The sequence below is a fragment of the Nematolebias whitei genome, chromosome 1, assembly GCF_014905685.2.
Source record: "Nematolebias whitei isolate Nwh7 chromosome 1, NemWhi1, whole genome shotgun sequence".
NCBI lineage: Eukaryota > Metazoa > Chordata > Actinopteri > Cyprinodontiformes > Rivulidae > Nematolebias > Nematolebias whitei.
The window spans coordinates 82,729,755-82,735,394 of record NC_056498.1 but is presented as its reverse complement, the minus strand read 5'-3'; positions in this window follow the sequence as shown (position 1 = coordinate 82,735,394).

Sequence of the window (5,640 nt, the reverse complement as noted above, 5' to 3'; positions counted from 1 at the left end):
GCAGGAATTATGGGATGGAGAAGAAAAGGCAAGATTTTATTATAGCATCCAAAGGAAAGTAGGGGAATGTAGGGAAGGAAATAGAAATAGAAGAGAAGAGGATATTATATCTAGACTAAGATTTGGGCATACGGGGCTGAATAGTACGCTGAAAATAATTAATAAACATAGTACAGGTATGTGTAATTTTTGTGGAGAGTCAGAAACGGTGCAGCATATTCTTCTAGAATGTAGTAAATACAGCCGGGAAAGAGAGTTGTTAATTAGAGAGATGAATAGTAATAAAATCAATTTAGATGTTAAAAATTTGCTGCAAAGATCTTCTGAAAATATAATTTTTAACAGCATTTTTAGGTTTCTCAAGATGTCAGGCATTATGGGGAGAATATAATGATAGGACATCTAATCTATACTCCAGTCTGGAAGGTGGCGGTAATGCACCTATAAGTTGTTTGCCAACCGCCATTAAACATAAAAGAAGAAGAAGAAGAAGAAGAAGAAGAAGAAGGACCTGTCTTCTCCAGCCAGCCATTATTTTTGATAAATAAATCTAATCTTAAGTTTTCCCACGCGTTGCTTCCCCTTTATTTGTTATGGTCCTTGAGCCAGGCCGTAACAAATTGGGGGCTCGTCCTAACTTAAGTTATAGTTTGCGCGACAATTTTTTCTGTTTGAGATGTGAGTAAGTATTTTTTTTTTTGTTGTTAAATTTAGTTGGGAAGCTAGTGTGGGATTCTTGGGTTTTGTTTGTTTTGTTCTGGCTGGTGGTAAGTTGTTTGCTTTCAACTTCATTTGATGGATCCAATGGTAAGTGTTGATTGTTGACTAATTTGTACAATTAAATGTTTCTAATCTGAACTAACTCCCCTGTAGGCTTTAGCGTGTCTCCCCTTTGGGATTCATGAGCTAAAAAAAAAATGGTAGTGTGAGATCATATGGGTAGAGCACTTGTCTCGGGGGCACAGCCATAGTGTTGGAGGGTTGCCAGTTTCTGGTCGCTTTTCCACCCTACTGGTAGAAGAGTGCGTAAGTACCCACCATCCCTGTTCTCTGAAGACTAGCGTAGAGTTAGTTAGTCTTATTGTAGGCAGTTAGAGGGGAGGTTTGGATTGGTTGTGCAAATTATCAGCAATTCAATTTAATCTTTCTGAGACACTGTAAGAATTACTTATGTCTGTTGAAGAATTTAATCAATCTCCGTCAGTGGAATTTTTGGAGCAGTGTTCTAGAGAGCAATTGGTAAAGATTGCTGAGCACTTTAAAATAACTGTGGGTGACAAACGGTTGAAAGAAAATGTTAAAACAATTTTAAGGGAGAAGTTAATTGAAATGGATATTTTGACAGTGCCTTCAAAACCTGATGAGTTGGGTTCTAAGGGTTTAAACACTAATGTTTTGGATTTTCAACAACAAAAAGAAATGTTAATGTTAAAAATGCAGCTGGAGAAAGAAAATCAGCTGGCATTAGAGAATTTGCGACAGCAAGCAGATTTGGAGGGCTTTGGAAAAAATGAGGCAGCAAACTGAATTGGCAAGATTAAACTTGGAAAGTGAGAAATCGAATCTGATGAGAGAAGGTAAACTGTCTGATGAATCTTGTATGGTGGACTCTAAGAGTAAATGCTCTGATATTTTGAATGACTTGCGCTTGGTGCCCAAGTTTAGTGAAAAGGATGTTGAAACTTTTTTCACTTTGTTTGAGAGGGTTGCAGAGACAAGGGGCTGGTCTGATTCAGACCGTACAGTTTTGCTTCAATGTGTTTTGGTTGGTCGTGCTCAAGAAGCTTTCTCTATGTTAAGTTTAAATGATTGTCAGAATTATGCCAAGGTTAAAGCTGTTATACTAAAGGCATATGAGTTGGTACCTGAGGCATACAGACAGAAGTTTAGAAACTGGAGAAAGGGTGACAAAACCTATGTAGAGTTTGCAAGAGATTTGGAGATGCATTTTCATCGGTGGTGCACGTCCTCTCAGGTCAAAACATTCAATGACCTTTGTAATCTAATGGTTCTGGAACAATTTAAGAACTCTGTTTATGAACGTATTGCAGTATATATTAATGACCAAAAGGTGAAAACTGTGTCAGAAGCTGCAGTGTTGGCTGATGACTTTGTTTTGACACATAAGGATACTAGGGAAGAACATACAGGGTGGATGAGTGCTCCAAAATGGCATTTAGCACATTCTGCTGGTTCCTTTTCAGACCACAGTAACCATAATCTGAACAAAATTTGTAATTATTGTCACAGAAAAGGTCATTGGAAGAAGAACTGTGCTATGCTGAAATCGAGAAACGCAAATGAGTCTCACGTTAAACCAGTAGCATTTGCGGCATCACTTTCTTTAAATGTAACAAAAAAGAAACCTGATTTGAGTGCCTATGGACCATTTATTATGAAAGGACAAGTTTCTTTAGTGGGGAGTGAAATGAAGGTGCCAGTTACAATCTTGAGAGACACTGGTGCATATGATTCATTCATCCAGGCATCAGTGTTGCCTTTTTCAGATGAATCCAACACTGGATTATCTATACCTGTGTTGGGTATGGGCATGTCTGTGTTTTTGTGTTCCGGTGCATAAGCTCATGCTCCATTCAGAGTTGTTTGACGGGGAAGTAAAAATGGGTGTTCGACCTGCTTTACCTGTGGATGGTGTCACAGTGATATTGGGAAACAATATAGCTGGAGGAAGAGTTTGGCCTGGTCAAACAGAGTGTCCAGTTGTTGTTTCAGTACCTTTGATCAGCAGTGGCCCTGATGGAAATGAAGAATCTCACCCTGAAGTTTTTCAATCATGTGCTGTAACGCGAGCAATGAAAACATCCAGTGCTGTAAATCTGAATGAAGACTTGGGAAAAGATAAACAGCTGTCATATTTTTGTTGGTCTAACATCCCTTTGTCTATTTCACAGACTGACCTGGTGCAGTATCAGAGATCTGACCCTACATTGCAGGACTTGCTTCAGTCTGCTTTACCTGCTGAGGAGATGCAGAATCGTGCTCATGGATACTTTGTTGAAGACGAGATATTGCTAAGGAAATGGGTGCCATGTAGTGACAGTAGTATTGGGGAGCCAGTTTATCAGGTAGTTGTGCCTTTGAAATTGCGTGACTTAGTTTTGCGTGTATCTCATGATGAGTCCGGACACATGGGAGTCAGAAAAACCTATAACCGCATTTTGAGAATTTTTTTTTTGGCCCCAAATGAAAAAAGATGTTGCTTCCTATATTAAGACATGTCACACCTGCCAGTTGATTGGTAAACCCAATCAAACTATTAACCGGGCGCCACTATATCCTATTCCAGCTATTGGTCAACCATTTGAGCACTTAATCATTGATTGTGTGGGTCCTCTTCCACCTGCACATTCAGGTGCCAGGTACCTTTTGACTGTTATGTGCCAAAGTACCAGGTATCCAGCAGCATATCCATTGCACACACTTACTGCAAAGTCTGTGGTGCGAGCACTTACGCAGTTTATTGCCATTTTTGGGATACCTAAAGTTATTCAGAGTGACCAGGGATCTAATTTCTCCTCATTTGTTTGCGCAGGTTTTGAAGCAGCTGCACATTGAGCACAACCAATCTACAGCTTACCATGCACAGAGCCAAGGCGCACTGGAGCGATTTCATCAGACATTAAAATCTTTACTCCGTGCTTACTGTGTTCAGATGAATACTGACTGGGAGGCTGGTCTGCCTTGGTTGTTGCTTGCAGCAAGGGAAGTAACTCAGGAGAGTACAGGCTTCAGCCCTAATGAATTAGTTTTTGGTCATACTGTGCGTGGCCCCTTAACTGTGTTGCGGGATGAGTGGAGGGATACTAAACCACCACAAAATCTGCTCCATTATGTTAATGGATTTAAGCAAAGGCTATACTGCTACACAGTTGGCAAAGGAGAAATTATCAGCTGCACAGGTAAAGATGAAGCACATGTATGATAAGAAAGCCGAACATCGTGTCTTTCTTTCAGGGGACCAAGTACTGGCCTTACTTCCTCTGGTTAGTTCACCATTTCAGGCCAAGTTTGCTGGGCCTTATACAGTTGTGAAACAGCTGTCGGAACAAAACTATGTCATTGCTACTCCTGAACGGCGGAAAAAACAGCAAACCATTCATGTTAACCTCTTAAAACCATATCATGTTCGTGCTGAGAATGTATTGATAGATGAAGTTCACCCTATGTGTGTTGGTGAAACGGTGACGTCTGCTGGCCATGAATGGAATGGAGATGGGTTGCCTGCTCCAGATTCAGCAATGTTAACTGGTCGACTCAGGAACTCTGCAGTATTGAAAAACTTGGATGTTGTGCTGGATTATTTACCAGAGTCACAACGCTTTGAGTTGATTCAATTGATAAACTCTCATTCTGTTTTATTTGCAGATGTTCCATCCTGCACGCACATGATAGAACACGACATTGAAGTTGGTGATGCACAACCTATAAAACAACGGTTTTTATAGAGTTAACCCAGACAAACGCAAACATTTGGATGCTGAGGTTGACTATATGTTAAAGAATGGCATTGCTCAGGCATCATCTTCAAGCTGGGCTTCACCTGCTTTGTTGGTTACAAAATCAGACAAAACTTTTCGGTTTTGTTCAGATTTCAGAAAAATCAATAACATAACTAAACCTGATTCATACCCTCTGCCTCGTATGGATGATTGCATTGACCAAATTGGTAAGGCTAAATTCATTAGTAAGATAGATTTACTAAAGGGCTATTGGCAGGTGCCGTTATCTAAAAGGGCGCAAGAAATCTCTGCCTTCATTACACCTAATGGTTTATACTCCTACAATGTTATGCCTTTTGGCTTAAGGAACGCACCGGCAACTTTTCAACGCTTGATGAATGGAGTTGTTGGGTGTCTAGAGGGTTGTGCTGTGTATTTGGATGATGTTGTTGTGTATTCAAATACATGGTCGTCTCACCTGGAACAACTCAATACATTGTTTGACCGTCTGACAGATGCACATCTTACAGTGAATCTGGCTAAATGTGAGTTTGCTCGAGCAACTGTTACGTATCTGGGTCACCAAGTGGGTCAAGGCAAAGTATGTCCTCTTAGTGCGAAAGTGGAGGCTATTGAAACGTATCCACCACCAACAACTAAAAAGGAACTCATGAAATTCTTGGGTTTAGTTGGATACTACAGGGCCTTTTGCAGGAACTTTTCAACCGTGGTTGCACCTCTGACAGATCTTTTGAAAAGTAATGTGAAATATATTTGGTCCCCTGTCTGTCAGCAAGCTTTTGAAGACGTGAGGAAGATGTTATGTAGTTCTCCTGTTTTAATGGCACCTGATATGAGTAAGCCATTTGAACTCCAAGTGGATGCCAGCCATGTTGGTGCAGGGGAGTTCTTCTGCAAAAGGATGAGTTTTCAATTAAAAGACCTATAAGTTTCTTTTCTAAGAAATTTAATAGGCACCAGCTGAATTATTCAGTTATCGAAAAAGAGACCCTTGCTCTCATTTGGTCTTTACAGCACTTTGAAGTCTATGTGGGTTCAGGGCCTTTAACTGTTTACACAGATCACAATCCTTTGACTTTCTTGAACTCTTTTCGCTGCCCAAACCAGAGACTGGTGAGATGGTCTCTGTTTCTTCAGTCTTTCTCCTTGGATATTTGTC